This window comes from Dasypus novemcinctus, chromosome 6 (genome assembly GCF_030445035.2).
Source record: "Dasypus novemcinctus isolate mDasNov1 chromosome 6, mDasNov1.1.hap2, whole genome shotgun sequence".
In the NCBI taxonomy this organism is placed as follows: Eukaryota; Metazoa; Chordata; class Mammalia; order Cingulata; family Dasypodidae; genus Dasypus; species Dasypus novemcinctus.
The window spans coordinates 13,180,808-13,203,144 of record NC_080678.1 but is presented as its reverse complement, the minus strand read 5'-3'; the positions used below and the strand labels follow the sequence as shown (position 1 = coordinate 13,203,144).

The following is a 22,337-nucleotide window of genomic DNA, read 5'->3' as shown; positions in this document are numbered from 1 at the left end:
ACAGCTGGTTTTTCTCATTTGTTTGCTTTTAGGAGGTACTGGGGATTGAACCAGAGACCTCATACATGGGAAGCTGGTGCTCAGCCACTTGAGCTACATCCACACATCTCCCCCCACCGCCTTGGTCTGCGCCCTTTCTGTCTCCTCTGCTGGGGATGCTCATTCCCAATCCTCGGGCAGCAGCTACTTGTTACTCAAGGGTCAGCTTAGACAGTGATCCTAGAAGAGGCCTTCTTCCCTCATCAGCAGTCGCCACCCGTTCTGGGAGTCACGGGCTGCCTTTCTGGTCCCCAGTTCCATCTTCTCTGGTAGGTGTGAACTTTTCCACACCCAGTGAGTGCAGATCCCCAGCTCCTAGGGCAGTCCTGGCCCATAGCAGGCTCTCGACAAGAGTTCTGGGTCATTCACCAGCAGGTGACTCAAGAGGCAGTGTAGAGGGAAGTGCATGCGGCTCAACCAGTTGGGTGCCCGCCAACCACATAGGAGGTCCGGGGTTCGGGTTCTGGTGCCTCCTAAAGAAGACAAGCAGACGCCTGCACCTGCTGGATGTAGCAACAAGCTAGACACTGCACCCGCCACAACAAGCAGACGCCTAAACGAGCAGATGCCTCAGGCCAGCAGAAGCTGCAGCCCACGGGGAACAGATGCAGCTGAGGCTCTTGCCTCCCACGTGGGAGGTCCCGAGTTCAGTTCCCATGCCTCCTTAAGAAGTTGAGCAAACAATGAGCAGACAGGTGAGAGATCCTGTGGGCAGGGGGTAGGGGAAGGATAAATAAAAATAAAGTATATAAATAAATCTTTAAAAAGAAAAAGAGCCGGAATCAGAAGAGCTGGTGAAACTCAAGGACCAGGTTCCCAAGCGTTCTCTATCATGGAGCGGAGTGATCCATGCAAGTCACCTCTCCCTGCAGGCCTCAATTTCCCCAGCTACGAAGGGGGCTGGCCAGCGGTGCTCAGGAGACCCTTGCCTTTGGTGTCCTAAGGAATTCGGTCCCATCTAAAGAGAGCTCTGGCCTTTGTCCAGGCTCCTAGGGGTGGTAGGTGGATAAACTCCAAACATTTGGCATGCTCCAGGGATGGGAGTGTCTGTTACTCACCCTAAGGAGCTGAGTAACTCAGAGGGGCCTGCCAGGCAGCCCCGCAGGGTGAGGCTGGCCAGGCCAGAACCAACCACCACCTGGCACATCAGCCTGATCTCCAAGGAGGGGGCTGGTGACCAGCTAGGTGGGCACTGCTTCCATCAATCACCACTCATAACAAACCCCAAGAAAGACTCAGACACCCAAAGCTCCAGTGCACTTCCCTGGTTGGCGACCCTCTACGTATCGTCACACTTCGGTACCAGCAGGAAAACGCATCCCTGAGGAGGGCAGGAACTTTGTGCTTGGAACCTTCCCTGTCCAAGATCCTCCACCTCCGGCTGGTTCTGATGTGTATCCTTTTGCTCTACTGTATTATTGTAATCCTAAGTGCAGCACTTGGCTGCATTCTCTCCATCCCAGTGAACTTTCGAACTGAGGATGGTCAGGGGATGCCCTGACCTTGAGGCTGGGGTCTAAGGTGAGGGCAGTCTGGGGGGACTGTTCCCTCAGACTTGACTTTTGGCCAAACTCAGCGATATGCCTGCACTTAGGGTCTAGGTTTTCAGTACCTCACTCTGGCCTTCTACTTTTGTCCCCCACAAAAGGCACGTTCAGGTCCCAACCCCTGGGCCTGTGGTGCGACCCCATTTGCACATAGGACCTTGGAAGATGAGATTATGGCTGAAGTCCTTATAAGCAAAGAAAACTAGAGATGGAAGAAAAGCCCCAGGGAGCAGCCAGGAGCTGCAAGGCAATGGAACCAGGAAGAGAAAGGAGATGCCGTGGCCATGTGCCCTGCTATGTGACAGCAAAGCCAAGGAACCCCAAAGATTACCAGCCAGACAGAAGATACAGACCCCAGGAGGAGGCCAGCCTTCTAGCCTAAAAACCATGAGCCAACACATTCCTATTGCTAGGCCAACCCATCGTATGGTATTTGTTTCAGCAGCCAGGAAACTAGACTATCTTCCTCCCTTTCATCTGCCCATCCACGTGTCAGTCCGTCCATCCACCCACCCATCTAGCCATCCACTCATCCAATCTTCCTTTCCCATGGTCTAGGTCCTGGGGATACTACCTTGAAGAAGACACATGTCCTGTCCTAAAGGAATTGGTCATCTTCTAGTGGTGAAGAGACAGAGTCAATTCCTACCACGACCAGCTAAGCAGCAAAGGAGCCCCCTGGACCTCGGGGAGCTGAGCAGGTGAGCAGCAGGGCATTCAGGGAGACAAGGCAGACAGACGTGGAAACCCCTCCGTTGCTGCTGAGTAATGGGAGCTGTGTGTTGGTCATGTAAGAAACAAAGGTTAGTTTAGTTTTCACATAAAGGAAGAAAACAATTAATGTAACCTGGCAGCCTACTGCCTCAGTCTCCCACTCCTGGGTTAAGCAGCAACAAAGGAAGCCAGCTTTAGCCAGTCCTACAGGCAGTAAAAAAGATGCCCAAGAAAGAGCTAAGTCAATACCAATTCAGCACTAAATTCCATTCCTTATTTGGCAAAGGGGAGCAGGTAAAAGCTAAGATGGTTGGAATGTGATGGGGGAAGTGGTTAATCACAAACTTTTGCGCGGGATAGTTAGATCTTCCCGGATAGGCTCTAACTTCTGAAGTATCCAATCTATGGAGAAACAGAGGAAGGGCTTGTGTGCCAGGCTCAGGGGTAGAAATTGTGTCATTTTCCTTTGTTTGGGGCGCCAGCCACATTTTCTGGTTGTGTGCCCCTTCTTACAAGAAGGGGCATAAATTATTTTCTTCTCCACAATCGGGTGAGACTTATTTTCTTCCAGAAGATTTCTTTCTTACAGTCATATCCAGGGACTCTGGTCATGAAACCCAAGGAGTGCAGAGGAGAAAGAGCCTCATTCCCGAGATCATCTCTGTCCCTCGTCGCTGCTGTGGATTAACAGGAAACTCTCCCCAAAGGAAAGCTTATAAAGGAGACGGCGAAGTTACATCCGAGGTTGTTAGCTAAAGAGCTTAAGGCGTGTATGCAGCACGTGCGCACGCGCACAAACACACACACACACACACACACACACACACACACACACACACACGGGCGCCCAGTGCCCACTGTCCCCATGCAACAGGACCGAAACGGGACCGTGTGGTTGGGATGTAGGGACTGTGTGGTTGGGATGCAGCACCCCTGATTTAGAGCCACTGAGTTTCCTGCAAAGCTTTCTTCTTAGTACACCTGTGAAGCTGTCTTCTGGCATCAGGGACAGCAGGGTATGTATTCACAAGGCTCTTTTAACGATGAACTTGAACTTGAAAGGCTAGTCACCGCACAGCCAAAACACCCCCAGGACTGCCACCCCCCCCACCCCCCAGCCCATGCAAAAGAGCTAACCAGGGGGCTCTCCAGGGCTGGCCTCTGCACATTTCTTTCAATGCTTGAGTCCAGCATAATTCTCTAAAAACAACTTCTAATGTGTCCTGGAGTTACAATCAGGGCCCTTTGTTTATGGGCTTGACCAGATCAGATAAAATTGCATTCTGCGAATTGATTCCTAATTTAATTATTCCCCAGATAAGCTGGTCTGCTTCCCATGGCTGCAGGGGGAAGAGAAAGAGAAGGCTCTGGCGCCACCAGCTGCAGTTCTTTGGAAGCTGGCGAAGGTGAGAGGTCCTTAGGGCCCTCTGTCAAGGCCAAGGGAAGTTGGAACGGTGGGCTGGGGCACGGCGGCCACCATCTGTCCGCCCTCCTGGCTTTCTTGAGTGCCTCGGGGCCACTCAGGAAGGGGGCCCAGGAATGCCTGAGAATTCAGGGACGATGCTTGCTTGGAGTGTCTGAATTATGACTCCGAAAACCTGGAATCAGTCCTGTGTGGCCTCCCTGCACCTCAGTTTTCCCATCTACAAAATGAGGTCAAACTCTGGCTCTAAAATTCAAACAATCCAGTCTCTAAGCCAACATCACCAGAGGGGGATCAGGACCCCATGTGAGAGCTGAGTCTTCTCTGGGGCCAAGGAAAGAGCATGTAAAAAAAAATAACGACAATAAAAGCTATGTTTAAAAGAAAGCCAAAACATCTCATAAAACATAACCCCAAACCATTCTGATTTCCAGTGGGCAAATCTTCTCCCCCTTCCTTCAACCAAAAGAGAGGCTGACTCAGAAGTGGGCAGGCCTGAATTTTTCTATTGATTTGCTTCAGTTTTAATACTAGAAAGCAAATGTATTGTCTACGACCCAAATGGCAACAGAAGCTTCATCTGCTTTCTAATATATCCCTTTTATTCTAAGAGCCAAATTGTGTACAATGCAAAGGACATGGGGATTTTCAACTTTCATCCAGAGGGCAAGTGATTTTTTTTTTTTTTTGCCTGGAAGACGTTTCTGATGACGAGCTAAGCTCCCACTCCTCTCTTTTTAATATCTTTCCTTATCTAATTTCTCATAGAAACCGCTATAGAGCAGGTATAAATAGCTCCTCAAAGTTAGGACGACCCAAAATGTGAGGCTGATACTGGCCTCATTACTGGGAGTGTCCTTTCTTCCCCCTCAATTATCTTACTGATAACTTTCTGAGGCCAGTTCAGGGTGTTCTAAACGCAGCTATTGCCTCTGGCTTTCAAAATCACGCTCTCGAGCTGCTGGCCTGATGTGGCGCTGGATGGGGCCTCTCTGGAACGTATTAGCTTCATTAAACACTGTGAGGATGAGGGTCAGGCACAAGATGACCACGGCGACAGCGGTCGTGGGTTTCCCACGGTGCAAGGACACGCAGAGCCCCCGAGGAGCCCGGCGCGCCAGGGCTCACCACCTCGGAGGCCAGGCGCCGTTTCCTGCGGCTAAGGCGCGCTCGCTGAGTGGTCAGAGGAAGGATGCAAGAGCCACGTCCCTGGCTTACCACTGGCGGCACCTCAGGGCAGAGTGAGGACTGGAACCCAGGGCCACCTTGCTCCTCCACTTCCCCTAAGGGTGACCCCGAAGAAGGAAAGGCTCCCAAGCTGAGGTGCCTGGCACCCCCATAGCCAGGGCCCTGGGCCCCTCGCCAGGTGGAGATGGGAAGGAAAGCGGAAGAGCCGTGCTCTCTCAGGCTTCGGTCCCCTGGCTGGGGGGAAGGCGGGATCAGGGCAGCCTTTGGCACCAACCACCCAGGAAGTCAAAGCTGGGGGCTTGGGGTGCTGACGTGTGCCCTGCCGGAGCCCTCCTTGCCCCTCTCCCACTTGCCCGTCCACCTGTGATTGAAGGGCGCCTGCCAGGTAGGGGACGAGCCCGGAGCGGGGACTGAGACGCCAGGCCCGCCCTCCCCAGGGCTGCTGCAGCCCCCCGACTCACCATCTGCTGGGCAGCGAGACCAGAGGTTTCCACCAAGGGCTGCCAGAGACGGCTGAGGACGGCCTCCTCCCAACACACCGGCAGAAGCCCCCGCCCGGCCCCAAACCTCTCACTTGTGAGAACAAGGAAGAGCCCAGATACGCAAAGATATTCTGCCTCCAGCAAGAGCAGGTTGCTCTCCAGAGAAAACAAATGCGACAAGGCCCCCAAGAACCCAAGGGAGGAGGGCACCCCCAGGCCCTCGCTGCTCAGCCTGGGAGCAGAAACGAGAGCTCCCCACTCCCTGCGCCAGCACCTCCTCATCTCAGCCTCACCCTCAAGCCGCTGCCGCTCTGCAGTAGGTGCCTGGTTACAACACCGAGGCCAGCGCTGGGGACACCTCGGCCTGGGTCTCCAGGAACTGCGGCTGGGGTGGCCAAGACAAGGCCATCTCCTGGGGCCACGGCCAGAACTTGGCCATGCCTGGAGCTGCTGCACCTTGGCAGAGAAGATGATCAGACGTGCACGTGGGGAAACCCCGGGGTTACCCTGAAATCCTGGCAAGCCCTAAAGTGCACAAAGCAAATGTAGGTCGGAAGACGCTTTATATAAACACGTTCACAAATCAGATTTAAAAATCCTCTGCAGACCAGTAGTCTGATTTCTAGTTTAGAAGTTATGGGAGCTATAAATACATGCCAGGACATGCTTTATATTTTTAATGCAAATATTTACATTCCAAACAAAAGAGTGTAGACGTTAAAGACAAGCTATTTATACCAAACCCTAACAGTCTCCACATTTCTTGCCTGAATAGATGGCCCCTGCTTATATTCCTGAAAGTTTCCATAACATTTCCCCCCAAGACTCTAAAGACAAAAAAAACATGATTACTCCTTTTTAAAAGGCCAAAAACCTAATGCCAGGAAATCCAAGGTTACGCCATTTTGCTCTTGCCTCCTTTAGAAATCTGGGGCCAGATGTTAGCTCTCCTGTGCTGTCCGCCGTTATCTGGAATTCTCTCCTGTCCTCTGGTGCACATCCAGAGGACTGCAGGAAACCCCTAACAGCCCTTCTCCAAGAGAACTGGGCTTTTGGAAACTACTTCTTAATTAATGCAGTAACTCAGTAAAGGGCGGGGGTCACGGTTATGTAACAAGCCCAAGATGCCCCCCCTCAGCCTTAGAGACCCATGGGGCCAGGGCAAGCAGAGTGCACCCAGGAAACTGAAGGCAGTAGAGAGGGGCCTGGGTCCAAGGATGAGAAATACAGGGGAGTGGGGCTGCGGGAGCGCAGAGGAAGCCGACGCTTGGATGGATGGGGTGGGGGAGCACATGAGGGCGATGGCAAGGGCGATTGGCAAAGGCTTCCTGAAGGAAGTGGTGGTGGGGTGGCGAGGTGAAGGGTCAGGCCAGGCAGGTAAGGGGAGGCCCCCTCGCCAGAGGCCAGGGCACCTGCACAGAGCAGAGGCCAAGCCGGCTGCCCAGTGGCCTCCTGGCAGGACAAGAGCCCCATCTCGCCTTGTGCCGGGGGGCAGCGGGGGCGAGAAAAGGAGGCAGAGAAAGTTCTGCAGGCCCAGGCTAAGCGTCAGCCAGTGTTTCTGCTCCCTGTGAACTGGGTTAAGGTTAAAACGTAGGCCTCGAGGTCCACAGCTAGTCATTATCTCAATTTGGTTAATCACTCCCACGCTCAGCCAAGGAATGAAAAGCGTTTTTTCCCTTCTCAGATGTAAAGCCAGATCATTTCCTAAAGCAGCTAAGAAGACAGCAGTGACCGTGGCCTCAGTTGCTAACATCCGTGGCCTGCCACCCCTGTCAACTGCAGGCCTACTAGATGCCATTTGTCAACTCACAGGGGCCAGGCCTGGGCTCAGCCCTTTATTCTCACTGCCAGGCAGGGAGGGGGTGGCAAGGCCCGCGCCTGGCGCTCCCTCCAGGCAGGGGGAGCTCCTCCAGGGTGACCCCCCTGGTGCATCCACACCTGCCCGGGAGCCTGGAAGCACTGGAACGACTGGGACCTGCATCACCCCGCCCTGCCTCTCCCAAAGGGCGCCCCGCCCTGCCGGCCACCACTGCACCCGCAGAGGCTGCACTTTCCCAGTCAGCTTGGGACCACGTGGGCCCATCTGCCAAATCGCCTCGTTCTTGGGTTCAGGATTAGGATGCTCACCTGCCCCTGTGCCATCCACATTCTCCAACGTCACCTTCCTCAGGGGACAAGCATCATATTTTTTATTTTCTTTTCCAAGATTTATTTATTTCTCCACACCCCCCTGCCCCAAGCCCTTTGTTTATGCCCACTGTCTGCTCAGTCTATTCATCTTGTTTATAAGAGGCACCAGGAACTGAACCCAGGAACTCCCATGTGGGAGGGAGGTGCCCAATCACCTGAGCCATATCCACTCCCTGCTTCTTGTTGTCTTTCCTTGTGTCTCCTCATTGTGTCTCCCCAGTTGGGTCAGCTCATTGCGTCAGCTTGCCGCACCAGCCCATCACATCAGCCCACTGTCTTGCTCATCTTCTTTAGGAGGCCCTGGGAATCGAACCTGGGACCTCCCATGTGGTCGGCAGACACCCAAGTGCTTGAGCCTCATCCACTTCCCGAAACATCACGTTTTGGTCTCCACCTGTCTTGTCTTCCTCCTTGTCTACCTCTTCACGGGTTCAGAACTTGGCCAAGAAATAGGCATTCAATTTGGGGACCCCCCCTGAACCCTAAACTGTACTATTTCTACTACTCAAACCACCCCACTAGGAAGAAATTATTGACCCCATTTTGCAGATGAGAAAACAGAGGTGCAATGAAACAAAGCAACTTGCCCTGGGTGATAATAAAGGAACAAAGAAGCTTTACAGGGATTCAGACTCAGGTTAGGGTGGCACCCAAACCCAACTGGCTTCCCACGCTGCCCCTCCCAGTGCCTGCCGGGTCCAAAACACCCAGGCTAAAATCAAGAAGGGATCTGAAACACCCAGACTAAAATCTAGAAAGCTTCCGAAACACCCAGGCTAAAGGAAAGTCTGCGCGGTGGTGGCCAAACAGAGGGTGGCTTGGAAACTTGAAGGTGCTGGCTGAACGTGGGTGGGGAAGCAGGTGCCATCAGCGGCGGCCAAGGCTGCTCAGGTGAGGATGCCAGGGGGCCCTGCGCTCGCTCAGCCTCTAAAAGGCAGTTTCCCACCTCACAGCCAAGGTACCCTGGGCCCGGGCCCCGGGGCGGGCAGGGCAGGGCAGGGCAGGCCTTCCCCACCCCCAGGGCTGCTCTGGGAGGAGCTGAATTGCCACCTCTCCTGGCATGGCCTCACCCTCACTAGCCTTTTGACCACGGGCAGCTACAGGGACCAGCAGGCACATAAGCCGTTTCAAAAGAAAGTTTTAAACCCCCCGTTCCAGCAAATTGTAGGGGAAAAATAATTGTCTGGTCTAATTATTCACCCATGGTACGGTATTTTCCAGGCACCTGGGTGACCGGGCAGCCTGTTTCAATATTTTCACCGCAAACACAATTCTGGAATGTGCCCAAGTTTCCATTATAATGACACCGTCTGCTTTTGAGGATCTGCCAGTCTCACTTTCTTCACAGACCCAAAAAGCCTGGCCCAGAATTAGTTCTAGAAATGTGAAATTGGTGTCAGAGTGAGCTGCCCCAGTAGGGAGGCCCCCGCACGCCCGCTCAGGCCTCTTTTAAGCTCTGCGTGGGGCTCGCGACGTGACATTCCAAAGCGAGTTCATACGCTCGGTGCCAGCCACGGCTACCTGGTCTGGGCATTCTGCTTAATTGCATCAAATCGGAGCACAGCCAAACAAATCCACAGACAGCCCAGGTGGCCGCTGAAAGGGGCTCCTGGGGCAGCCACTCACCCCATCCCCTGCTCATAGACAGGAAAACAGAAGCCCAGAGAGGCACAGCAACCGGCCTAAGGAAACCCAGCTAAGAGTCTAAGACATCCAAGAACTCCTGGCCCTAAGGAGGCCAAAGAAGTCCTATGATATAGAATATGCTAGAATTCACGAGCCACCTCCAGGAAATACACACACACACACATAAAATTTCAGGGATTTCAGAGCCCAGCCACCCCTGGTTATGTGCATGAGATCTAAAGAATGCCACGAGAGCCAACATTTATTGAGCACTTACTGAATGCCAGCCAGGGTGACAAGCACCTGGCAAGTACAAATGCACTGAGGAGACAGCAGCACTCGGGCCTCTCGGGAGATGAAAGGTCCCAGGGTGGGCGGGCCAGGGCTCCCGCTGCCCCCAGCTGGCCAAGGCGCCTCTTTACCAACAACATTACGTAAGACCTCGGCCTGGCCCACCACGCTGGGCGCCGCACTCGGGACACTGAGCACTGAATCTCGGCGGAGGCCCAGAGCCCGCACCTGGCGGCGGGCGGGGCAGACTCCAAAATGCTGCCAACTGCTTCTGCGGATGGACGAAAGAGGCCGCTGCATTGCCGGCACATCCTTCTGGAAAATCAGCAGAGATTGAGAGCGTCTCACCTCCCTCCCCCCAACCTTGCCACTTGCTGATTCGCATTTGCCTTCCCCTTCTGGGGCCACCGCTGTCCTCCCCCTCCCCGCCTCATTTCGCCTCTTCCTCCCCTGTCACCCCTTGACCCTGGCTTCTGTTCCTCTGGATGGCGGAAAGCTGGGTCTCTGTTAGCTCAAATGCTGCTGTGCTCGCCGAGGAGGGCATATGGGAACGCATGTGGCCTGCCCCGTCCAGGGCCAGCAGGAATCAGGAGGGGCCCGGCCAGGGCCAGCTGTAAGGACCAACCCCAAGCCCGTCCTTAAAACAACCCTGTGTTGGCCCAAATCTACACCAAGCGTTTCCTTTTCTTCCTGGACATCTAGACTGGACATGCTACCAGGACACCTGCTGCCTTACGATTCACTTTGAGCTGTGAAGATATGCAGTGACACATAAATGGTGCTGTCCTAGCGCTTTATTTTAAAGAAGGAGCCCTCTCAAGAAAGAAATCAGACCTGGGACAATCAAGAAAGACATTGTGCAAGTCAAAATACCCTCCCTCGTCCACTACCTGGTCAGCTAAGTGAGAACAGTCCCTTTATTCCCAGCATGGAGCAAAGCCAGCCTTTGAAGGAAGTTCGAATCATACCCGAGCATCCCAATTTACAGACAGAGGGCAGGGAAGTTGTGTTATTCTCGCCAGCGATGAAGCAGTCACCTCTACACCTAGGCTGCCAAAGAGATGGCCGCGGCCTGATTGATCAGGTACATGACTCCCCCGTGACGGCCCCGACTTCTTCAAAGTTTCTAATTTGGGCATTTACAAATGGGCTCTCCTACAAATGGGCTCCAAATGGTGGCTCAGCAAGCTCAGGCCAGCTAAGGCAGCGGGGAGGGAACGTGAGGTCTGGGACGTGTGGACAGGGAAAGCCTGAGCTGTCAACCACGGGAACGGTGCATTCGTCACGGGGTTTCCAGGAGACTCCAGCCCAGCCTGTGGGGACGGAAGAGCGGGTGCCGGGCGAGCTGTCCGCTCAGCAGCTCTGCAGCCTTGGGCACGGTGCTGGGCCGTTTCGAGCCTTCGTGACCTCACCTGTGCAAAGAAGCTCCTTGCTTTTTGCACCCCACGGCCCCTGCTCTCCTCACCCCATTGTGCTCCCCAGCATTTAACACAGCTTAGACTTAATTTGTCAGGCACAGGCCTGCTGACTGCTCCTCCATCAGAAGGTGAGCCCGTGTGGCAGGGTCCCTGCCATGTCCGCACCCCACAGCATCCTCTCCAGGGGCTCGACTCGGCCGGGTGTGCAGCGGGTTCCCCATGCCACCCGGTCAAGGAAAGCCTCGGAAGAGCTTTCTGCAGTCTCCCTTCATTAAATAGTTACAGAATGAATGGACACCGGCACACACGGGGTGACACGGGCCGGTGAAAGGGCCACGGCGCAGGCACAATGGGAACCATGAATCTTTCCTCCCTCCGCCCCGTAATGGGGAATGAACCCCGGGGTCTCACCACAGGTGTCACTTCCTCTGGCGATGGGACACACTCTGCAATCTATAAACCCAGGGCTGGATAGCAAGCTCCAACCTCCCGGCAGTGCACCTCTGTCCCCACCTCTACTCCTTGGAGATCTGGAGCCTACACTTTAATATCCAAGCTTGAGAATTCTCTGGAAAACGAAGGCGCCCTGGCACCTTGGGGGCCTGTCTCTCCCCACTTGGCTGGATGAGTGGAGGCTGCCTCCCCCAGGTGTGGGCCTGCCCCCGTGTCCAGCGGCCCGGGGTCCTCCTCCTCTCCCCACCACACTTCGCTCACGGATTCAGGCACCTTCCAGCCCAAGCAAAACCCCCAGCACTCCTCTAAAGCTTCCTCTACCTCGGGGCAGAAGGCCCGAGGCTCCTGGAGCCCAGGGAATTAGCCTGGGGTGGCTTCTCCGCTCTTTCTCCAGTCTTCAACTAAGCAGAGCCGGCTTCCCCACCTTTCCAGGAGTACTGGAGAAAAAAAACTTTTTTGATTAAAAAAAAACTATCTAATTAAAACTAACTCATTAAGAGGCCTTTTTTATTCCGATGCTATTTTGAACAAAGTCACGTGTGCTCTGTATGCGTTGATGCCTCACCCAAGCCCTGATCCAACAGCTAGTGTGTAAAGTGAGATTGCCGGGGGCCACATCACAACTGCGGGTGATGGATCCTGGTCTTGCAAGTTGGAGGCTGGGGGGTGGGTTAGGAAAGCTGGGGGGGGGAGTCCTGAGACACTTTAGACAAATTGCTAGGCCTCCGTTTCCTCCTGGGACCCTCAGGCCCTGCAGGCCTTCTCACCCAGCACTTGGAACTGCCCTACTCCAGAGTGTCACCCCACATCACTCTGGAGCCACAGCTCACACGGAGCCCCTGGGGGTGCTGCTCGGAAGCCTCCACCCACAGCAAGTCCCCACAGGGGCAGCGTGGCTGACCCAACCCTCGGTGCGCCCTGGGGCTTCCTGGAGCCACAACTTCATTCCTGAAGACTCGCTGCCTTTAACTTCGCCAACGTGCGTAACGGCGAAGCATCCGCTCCAACAGGCCCTGCCGGCACAGCGGCCGCGCGCCCCCCTGGGGACCGGGGCCCGGGGAGCCCGGGGAGCCCCGGGGCAGATCCCTTTCTCGCCGCCTCCTCCACGAACCCCCACCGCGAGGCGCAGACGCCAGCAGCCGGCAACCGAGCGCCTTCCTTCGGCTTCTCCACCCGCCGCGGCGGCCGAGCCCGAGCGCTGGGCGGGAGGGCAACGTGGGCGGCTGGACCACGCACGGGGCAGTCGGGTGGCCGTGCCCAGGACCCAGGCGGCTCCCAATCCTGAACACACACTCTCTCGCGCGCACGGGTCAGTGGGTTCACCCGGAGGAGTCGGGAAGCACTCCATTCATCCCCCCCCCAAAGGCGAGGCGCCCTTCGCCCCCGCGTCTCCATCCCGCAACCCCTGGGGGCTCCAAAGGGTTCAGCGGCTCCCTGAGCCGTCCCTTTCCACAGCGCCGCGTTCTCCTCAACCGCACACGCAACAAAACAGATTCACACTCTTCGCGATCGCCACCGTCGCCCCAGTGCCGGGACCGCTGCCACCCAGCTACACACAGCTTCGCCACCCCGCAACCCCGGCACCCCAGTTTCCCCGCAGCCGCCCCGCAGGACCCATCAGACCTGCCTGGCTCGGCTCGCCGGCCGGGAATCACCGGCAACTCGCTAATCGCGCCGCCTCGTGAGACACAGCCCGGCGCGGGGAGGGGACTGGAGGGGAAGGAGGAGGCGGGGGCGGGAGCAAAAGTTCAGGCCGCCGGGGCCCCCGCCGCGCTCCCGTCTCCCCCCCCCCCCGCCCCCCCGGACTCGCCCCCGCGTCCTCCCCTCCCGGAACCAGGTCCCACGGCGTAGGCGCCAGGGACCCCCACCTCCTCGCCCTGAGCCGCTGTGGGGCTGGTGCTGGGGGTCTGGAGACCACTCAGGGTCGGAGACCGACGAGAGGGTGGCCGATGTCCACCGACCTGTCCGGGCCGCGCCTGGAAACTTCTCCGAAGTGCGCAGGGGCGTGGAGCGCGCGACTGGAGGTATTCTCGGCCTTTCCACCCCCAAAGCGTGCGCACATTGTGAAAGCTCTGGTCGGTCCGTCAGTGGGTGCTCCGCCTGCAGCTCCCGGTGCGGAGCAGCGCGGGGCGCCCGGATTCCGACTCCTGGGGCCGTTCCGCGGGACAGCCTGCCCGTGCGGGCCCCGCGGCGTGCGCCCCCCACCGGCTGCCCGCAGCACTCCCCGTCTCGCCCGATCCTCAGATTCCGGGTCCCCGAGCTCCGGCCGCATTCCCTGGAGTCAGGGAGGGGGCTTGCGAATCCCGCCGCCGCCCGCCCGCCTGCCCTTCCCGCGGGGTTCCCGGAACGCAGGGCGTCCGGAGCGCAGCCAAGACCAGCCGGAGGACGCCCCCGCTGGGGCCCGCGGGAACCTCGGGAGGCCGGGCCGAGAGGCGCGGGGCCCAAACCTGCCTCGTCTCGGCGCGCTCGCAAGTTCATTGTCTGCCTGGGCCGCCGCCGCCACCGCGCCGGGAGCGCCGCGGAGAGTGAGGCTGCGCGCAGCCTCCGCGGCCCGGACTCCCAACGCCCAGCCACGGCAGCCGCCCGCGCTTCCCCGCCGGAACCGGCGGCAGCGCGGGGGACCCCCGAGCCCGGGCCCAGACCCCAGCCCACCGCGCCTTGCCCCCGCGCCTAGCCCGCGCCTGGCACCCAACTTGTACCTGAGAAGCCCGAGTCCAGCTCGGGAGCCTCTGCGGCTCGGGCTCCGCGGGAGCGCGCCCAGCCCCGCGCTTCGAGCCCCGCATCCAGGGCATGTCAACCTGACTCCCGGAGAGCAGGGAGGAAAAGTTTGGGAGTGACGTGCAGATGGCGAATGAAACACCCGTAAAGAGCCCTCCCCCCGCCCCATGTCGCGCTGACACACATCAGCTCGAGTCTGGAATGTGAGATCAAGGCGTGCGCGCCGAGCGGTGGGTTGGGTCCCCGCCCCCTCCCCTTCCAAGTAAATACGGCTCGGGTGATGCTCTGAGTCCGAATAAAATGCACACCGAAAGCCCGAAGTCTGGCGGTGCCACTCGGCCAGGGACATTTTTTAGGGAACTTGGCGGTCTGGAGCGAGCCCATGCATTGATATTCAAGGCCACGGCGCTGGTGCGTCCGGCGCCCTCTGTTGTAATTTCGCAGCCCGCGTAGGCTCGCCCGGCTGCTCCGCCCTGCTGCTGCTGCTGCTGCTGCTGCTGCTTGGCTTCTGCGGGCAGGGAAGGCTCGGCGGGACCCGGAGCGCCAGCGCCTGCCGCCGCGGCCCTCCGGGCGGCTGCTCCTGGAAAACAGCTGGGCGGCTGGAGGGCCGGGAGGTGGCTGACTCCCCAGTCTGTGGGCAGGAGATGCCGTCAAAGAAGAGACACTTTGGATTCTGGAAGACTCGGCTCAAGGGGGCGCTTGGAGAACCAAGCCCAGCATCTCGGGAAACTGAGCTCAGATACCACGTCCCCATGGCCTTCTCTTCCTCCAAGCAAGTCCAAGAGGAGCTGGACGCACTGGGTAAGGAAGAATGCCGGCGCACCTGTGAAGGATGATTCCTGATGGGCCCTTTCCCCCTGTTCTCTTTCTGAAAAAACTCTGCTCTTTATTGCTTGAGGCTTCATGTCAGCCCCAGAAGGGATGGCACCCCCACTCCCAGGTCATACCTCCTGCTCAGCATCCATGGCAACTAACTGAGGCCCCAGTCAGCGGATTATAACTGCAGAAGGCAGGATGGGATGAGAGAGGAATTCTTCAAACTGTGTCTTGTTTTCCTGCAAATGATAGCTCTTACATAAAATCTACAAAGAAAGATTAATGCAGAAAAGAGACCAGCCTTAAAATCGCAGACTTGATTGCTTTTTCCATATAGACGCCACTGGGTGATTTTGTTCTTTATTATTTTTTTAAACAAAAACCTTTTTCTGAAAATACAATGAGCTGCTTTTTGCAGGGTTCACTATTCCCCATAGATGATGATGCCATTTTTCAAGGCCTCACATACGTTGTGGCTTTGGGGCTTATTTATTAGCTCCCAAGAAAAGCCTGCCTTTCAGTGAGGTTTATATGCTCAAGTAATTGCATGGCGGGGAGGGGCAGGGGGGGACACAGAGCAGGCAGCCATTCAAGAAGGCCGGTTGTGCGTGCGTCTGCAGAGACGGCCCTGGGCCAGGCAGCTGTCAGACCACAGCGCTCAGGGTTTAAACAAACACAGGGAGGGTTCTATGGAAACACCACGGAGGAAATCCCCGCCCCCCCTGCAAGGGCGTGTGGAACCCTGTTCCACAGCCAGGCATACCCACTCTTTCCTCTCCTCCCTCCAAGTAAACACACCACTCCATTACCGAGATGGCGCCGAGCCCACCCAGGTCACGTTCAAATTCAGGTGTCAGAAATCACGGTTGACACAGAGCAAATTGTTTTCAGGTAAAATCAGGATGCCGCTTTGATACAAGTTCCACCAGGGGCTTTCCAAGTTTATTTATACACGTGCCTGAGGTTAACTAGAGGGAGTATTTTCCCCCTTAATATTAATTGCAAAAGATTGCTCAAGAATGGCACTTGGGCCTGTTATTCTGGGGAGTTGAGAGAACACCCAAATGCTAAGTGTTTGTAATTGGGTGGACGGATGGACAGATGGATATGTAACCGCCAGAGAGGTTGGCATCAACATGGTATTGACCATGGGGGCGGGGGGGAATTAAACAGATAATTTAAGAAAATAAATTAAGGAAATAAATATTTTCTTCCATGTGTGCTGTCTGAGGCCTTCATTATTCTAGAGTTGAATTCCCTGGATTTAAGGTCTACTTCTGCCACATACTAGCTGAGTGACCCTTGGCAAGTCACTTCTTCCTTCTGTGCCTCCAGTTGGCGCTTAAAAAGCACCTACTGGTGGCACATTGAGTGACTGCTCCCAGGTCTTCCTTTCCCAAGGTGGTATTACACAGCTATACCCTTGTCATAGCCTCGAGGTATGTGGAGTATACCCCTCCACCCCTTGACTTTGGGCTTGGCCATATAACTTGCTTTGGACAATAAGATATTAGTGAGTGTGACTGGATGAGAGGCTTGAAATGTGTTTGCAGGGCTGGGCTGGCTCTCTTATGCTCTGGTGGTCCACCATGAGAAGAACAAATTCCAGAATGAACACATGGAGCAGATACGAGTTCAACTTGTAGACTGGAGCCAAGGCACCCCACCTGCAGCTCAACTCAGAGCCGCCTGAGCCTATCTGCAGACATAAGAACGAAAGGAATAAAAGCTTATTGTTGTAAGCCACTGAGTGTTGGCACTTCCTCACACAGCATTAGTGTGGAAGTAGCTGACAGCTACATTACTTCAGTGGGCTGATTTCAGGGTTAAGGACAAAATGAAAATTACTTAGCACAATTCTTGGTACATGATAAAAGCTGAAAAAATTACCTACTATTAGTAATCAACATTATCAACTATAGCTTTGCACATAGTCACATCATAAGTGTCTGTTAATTGATTTATTACTTGGATAGAGATTCTATGAGAGTCAGTGCAAGGACCTCAGGAAACCTTGACATAACGTTCATTCATTCGCTCATCGATTCATTCGTCAGCCATTCCCTGAACACCTGCTACGTACCACACACGGGGCAGAACGCCTTCACCTCTGAGACACACCAGATTCAGTCTCTCCTAAGGGGGGGGCTGACCGATCCCCACCACGGGACAAGCACTCTGCTAAGCACTCCCAGGCAATACCATCTGACCCTCCTAGCAGCCTTGTGAGGCCGACACTACCTTTCCCCTTCACAGGTGAGAAGACTGCCGCTGGGAAACCAAACACAGGAGCAGACTAAAGGCCACTCCCACACCTTTAGTGTGCATCCATGCCAAGGAATTCGAGCTAGGAGCACGTGAGTGTGTCGGGAAGTGGGCAGAAGGTAGCATGTCACTCTCTGTGACGTGCCCTGTAGTAAGGCTCAGCTGACCCAGGCCCTGCTTCTACCACCAACTCTTTGTGTGACCTCCAGCCCCCTCTCTGGGCCTCAGTTTCCCCCACCAGAGAAGGGGAAGATCTTTAAGGCTCTAGCTCTGGCAGGTTATCACCTCCTTCCTTCCGGTAACACCTTAATTTTCAGCTAACGCTGTAGCAGAGGCTGGGGTGAAGATCTGCTCCCCTTCACCACCTTATGCCCCAGATTTGAGGATGTTTCCAAGGGGACAGCATTGGGGGGAGGAGCTGGTAGAGTTGGGGTTCCCTGTGCAGGGAAGAGCTGCACTTGGGAACCAGGAGGGGCCCTTGAGGGTCACTGCATAATCTCTCAAATTTGTTTCAGCAGCCCTGGCATCAGATTTCTGTCACCTCTGCCACCAGCAAGCACCTGCCTCCAACTCTGTGACTTTGACAAATTTAGACTGCTCGGTAACCTGAAGTGCATTTCAATCGCATAAATTTAGAAATACTGTGGTTAGACAGATCCCTTCTGCAGTAATGCATCCATTAAGTGCACTTTAAGCCAATTTTGGTATGCTAATCCATCACAAATCGACGTGAAATTTGGGTTCTTGTGAAAATTTCCTACGTCCAATCCAAAACCTCTCCTGGATTTAGGATAATAATAACTTGTGGTCCCTTAAAGCAGCCAACTTCAGCTCTCCATCAAAACTTCAGTGAAGAAAAGAAGTGGGGCTGGTTTTAAATCACCCTCTGACCTTGTGTATTCACATGAGGACAGCCCACGCCCCCCAGGGCTCCCCCGAGGAGTAGGACGCCCACTCCAAGGTGCTGTCACGGCTTCCAGGGTCCAGAGCCCTACACTGGACTTCACTGCTGAGAAGTCCCACGAGGAAACCAGCCTCCTGGTTTCTGACTCTCGGCCTTGATTCTGTGCCTGTCTCCATCTCCTGGACTGCAAGCCCTTCGAAGGCAGGAATGGGTCTTGTAAGTCTCTGCATCCCCAGACATGCCCCATGAATGTTTAGTGAATGGCCCTGTTGGGGTCAGCTGGCTTAATTATCAACTCATCCATCAGACTTAGCTATTTCCTAAAATCAAATGTCCTCTCCAGGAGTGAAGAGTGAGAAGTTGCCGCAAGAAAACTCAAGATGAGGCCCCCGTATGATTTGGGGGATGGTACCACGTTAGAGGTTTGCAATAATTAACAAGCTGCAGCTCAGTTTCCCCTGATATGCACTGGGGAAAGGCTATATGCCTAAGGGCACGGCACTTCCCCACAGGTTAAATAAAGAAACCACCTAGAGACAGGAGTAAAGGGAAACGGAGATCTTCCCTACCTGCATATCAGAGGGAGATAAAGAAGCCCTTTAATCCCTACAGATCAAAGAAACATCTGCTCCTGCAGCATGCCAAGGAACCAGAACTCCCTAACCCACTACCCTCTAGCCCTATCAGGGAAAATTTTCACCTCTAGGGCTTCCTATTGGTCCCTGCACCACACTGGGACCCTCAACCCCTCCCACCAACTATCATTTCCCCACCTAGGAAAGTTCTGTATAAATTCAATTCCCCCCTTTCAGGAGTGGCTGAAGTCTCTCTTCAGACTCCTTCCATGCTGGGGGCGGGGGGGCTGAAGTCTGTTCTTCAGACCCCCTCCATTGGGAGAGCTTCTCAATAAATTCTGTCTCTGCCTGTGGTCATATCAGTCTCCATGTCCCAGTCAGCGCTGTTTTTCTCCAACGCAGCAGCGGCAGACCAGTTCACCTCTTCATTCCATGGCTACTAATTGACATGAATTGCATTGAAGCAATTGCATCAATAGACATTTCGCCGATAAAGGTGACGTTTACAGTCAGTCGCATTTTCACTTACTTGCTTGTCCTTGTGGTAAGATCTTCAACCCAGCCAACAGCAAAAATGAGCCATTGACTTGATCAATTTAAAGCAGCATTGCTATCTTAGATGTGAAATACCAGACCCTTCTAAACAAGTTTCATTTCCCCATTGGGCGTTTAATGCAGTTAAATGATTCAAAGTGGTGTTTAGAGGATGATAGGAATGGCACCCACACGCAGACACGTGACGCTCCGAGGGGCTGTTTGTGATGGGCACTGCGCCCACCTGAGGGAAAAGCCCCGTATCCTCCTTAGCTCTTGGTTGCCCTGGATCCCCGGCTCCAGTTAGCGTCATACTCTGCCCAAGCTGGAAGCATATGGAAAGCTTTTAAAACGCAGATTCCTTGACTCCATTTCAGTAAGTCTGGGGTAAGGGCCTAGAATCTGAACCTCTGGGGTGGTGCCTGGGACTCTGCATATTTCACAAGCTCCCCCAGTCCAGTGTCCAGGGGAGCCTGAGGACTGCAGGTGTAGACCCATGGAATCCTTCCCTTGGGCTGATGCAGGAGCCTCCCTGCCTCCCATTCGACCTCCACCAACCCATCCTTGCCACTCGGCCAGGGTCTTTCTAAACTGTCTTTGTGGGTCACCCCCATGATTGCACAGCCGCAACACCCACTCCAGTCCACCTTGCCAGCCAGGGCTCAGGGCCCCAGAGCTGGGGTCCACATCAACGCCTCCCTGGCTCTCTCACCACTCAGCTATGTCCAAACTACTCCCCAGCATGACAGGGTGGTTCTGAAAAGATGCGTCGTGTGGCCATGGCGTCATGAAATACCAGTGTCCATTTCCAGGGACGATCTGTTCTTGGGGCGGTGGGGTTAACCAAAGAAAACCCAGCTCCTACCAAATTGCTTTGATGAAATTAAGCCCAGCGGGGGTGGGGTAGAGAGAGGGGAGAGCCTTGCCCCCTCTTCCCCCCAGAATCTCTGTAGCCATGGGCACTTGGTGAAGGGGATGCCAGTCCCAGCCCCAGAGTTAACCTCAGCCTTCCTCTTCACTCACGGTGAGACCCTGGGCCAGCCCCTCCCCGCTCTGGGGCTCACATCCCATCCTTGGGTCATGAAGGGTGGGACTGAGGTCTCTTGGGTCTGTCCCCTCACCACCCACCGTGAGAAGCAACGGAAAGGGTTATCTCATTATCTGTATTAGTTTCCGGTCGCTGCCTAACAAATTACCCCAAATTCAGTGGTGTCAGCTGGGTGAGGCTCTTACCTGGAGGTCCTGGGGAGGAAAGCTGCTTCCAAGCCCATTCCGGTTGTTGCAGGAGTCGTTTCTCCACTGCTCCTGAGGTCCCGTTTCCTTGCTGGCAGCAGCCGGGCTTTGACTTCCGCTCGAGACTGCCCCGCGCTCCTTCTCACCTTCCACCTCCGTACTCTCCGTCTTCCAAACAGTGGCCGCATGTCAAGTCCCTCTTGCTCTTCAAATCTCCCTGCTTCTGAGCCCCCCAAGAATCGTCCATGATACTCGCCCCTTTTTAAGGTCGATGATTTACAAACTTTAACTACATCTGGACCGATGAGCAGGTGACTTTGTCCTCTCCTAAGTCATCGCCGACAGCCCCCAGCCTCGGAGGAGCTGGCAGTGCGGGTGAACTCAGCCTTCCCAGGGGCCGAAACCCGTGGGCCACACCCAGGAGGAAGCCGGCTTCACGCCTGGTCCACCGATCCCCACTCGAGCTGGGGGCCTCCGGTTCAGGGTGAGGACGGGCCCCCTGGCCTCATGCACTTCTCAGGGGCCTCCCAAGGACAGGGGCCTGGGTGTACCGAGGCCAGCACCATGAGGCAGTTCGGCAGGTAGGAGGAGGGCAAAGGAGTCAGACCCTCCCAGGAGCACAAGGCCCGTGGAGGGACAGTGAGTGCTCCCCCAGCCTCGCTGCCCAGAGAGAGGGCAAGGGGACACTGATCCCACACTGGCCTTGTGCCACCCTGGGCTGGGGGCCTTGCACATGAGCCCCGACTGCCATGCAGCCAGCTGCCAGTTGGGTTGTGAAATGATTGAAGGGGAATAGATGTGGGCAATAGGGAGTGGTGGGGTCTGTGGCCCTGCAGAGCCCACATACCCATCTACAGAGGCAGCTGGGTCCCAGCTCCCTGATGAATGGGGCATGGAAGCCAGAAATCTAAGTTTTAGTGTAAAATAGCCCAATGCATTTTTTAATTGTGGCATCGGTTACTAAATTGGGGATGGGGGGGGAATTGAAAAACATAGAAAAAGCCAAACCAAACAGATTTCAGGGGTACCGCTTTGCCTCCTCTGGAGTGACAAACTCCAGCTGCTGCTTCTGGAGCCCTGTACAGATGGCCTCCAGACATGTCAGCTAAGCGGATCCTGTGAAGACCCCACTCACAGGTGAGACAATGAGGGGCCCTGCTAGGCACACAGCTGGGCAACTGGCAGGGAGGGATAGGCAGGGCCTCTTGCTCTGCTCAGGTACGAGTCAACGAGAAGGGGGCCAGCGCCCCACTCCAGCAGGGTGGCACCCATGGTGGCACCCTCCAAGGGCCTCCCTCTGGAGCCCGAGGACCCCCTTGCTTCTATTTGCCTATTTATGCACATGACCATGTGCCACCACGAAGGGTGACTTCAGGGCAGTTGGTCATTTCTCGTTTCCTCCTTTTATTCCCTGACCGAGGCCAGGCTCTATCACCCGCCCGGGGGGAGGAGACGAGGCTGCAACCACGACCAAGCTGGGGGGCCGGTGGCTGGTGGGGTAGAGCTCGCAAAGGATGCCGCCCTCCTCCTCTGAGCCATCAGCCTGTCTGGTGCAGCTTCCTCCATCTGAGGCTGGTCCTCAAGACGACGTTGGAGGGTTGGAGACCCCGGCCAGGGGCGGCGACATGCGCACGGCCACCCCCCTTCACCCTGCGTCTGGGCTCTGGTAGGCCCTGGGCAGGGAGACCTGGGAGGGAGGAGTCGGAGCCTGAGCAGTGGGGAGGAGTGGCCTCGTGGGGGGCTCCCCAGCCCAGGCAAGCCCCCGTCCCTCTTTCTAAAGCTGGGAGGAGCCCAGCGCTTGCCAGGGGAGAGCAGAGGTGTCATCCCACAGCTGCCCATGGGGCTGCCCCGAAGACGGAGCCTAGACCTGCGCTTGCGCCCACTTGCCAATTACTCCCTGGCCCAGGAGGGACCCCTGAGA

The 22,337-nt window shown here is 55.7% G+C and overlaps 1 protein-coding gene and 1 long non-coding RNA gene across 4 annotated transcripts in view; one reads left to right on the top strand and one right to left on the bottom strand.

The window, feature by feature from the left end:
• CHST15 (carbohydrate sulfotransferase 15) overlaps positions 1-14,314 on the bottom strand; it is an 82,508-nt gene extending 68,194 nt beyond the window's left edge. Inside the window, exon 1 of one of the 3 annotated variants that reach the window (XM_058298173.2) lies at positions 14,071-14,314. The gene's annotated coding sequence lies outside the window, so the exon portion shown is untranslated. Of the gene's footprint in view, positions 1-12,994; positions 13,150-13,332; positions 13,722-14,070 lie in introns of those variants that run through there. The other 2 variants (XM_023591951.2, XM_004446649.5) reach the window with 2 other exon arrangements.
• LOC139439210 (uncharacterized) lies at positions 14,254-19,006 on the top strand. Its single transcript, XR_011648981.1, has 3 exons — positions 14,254-14,890; positions 17,162-17,262; positions 17,689-19,006. It is a non-coding gene; the product is annotated as an uncharacterized lncRNA (long non-coding RNA).
• Positions 19,007-22,337: the final 3,331 nt, after the last annotated feature.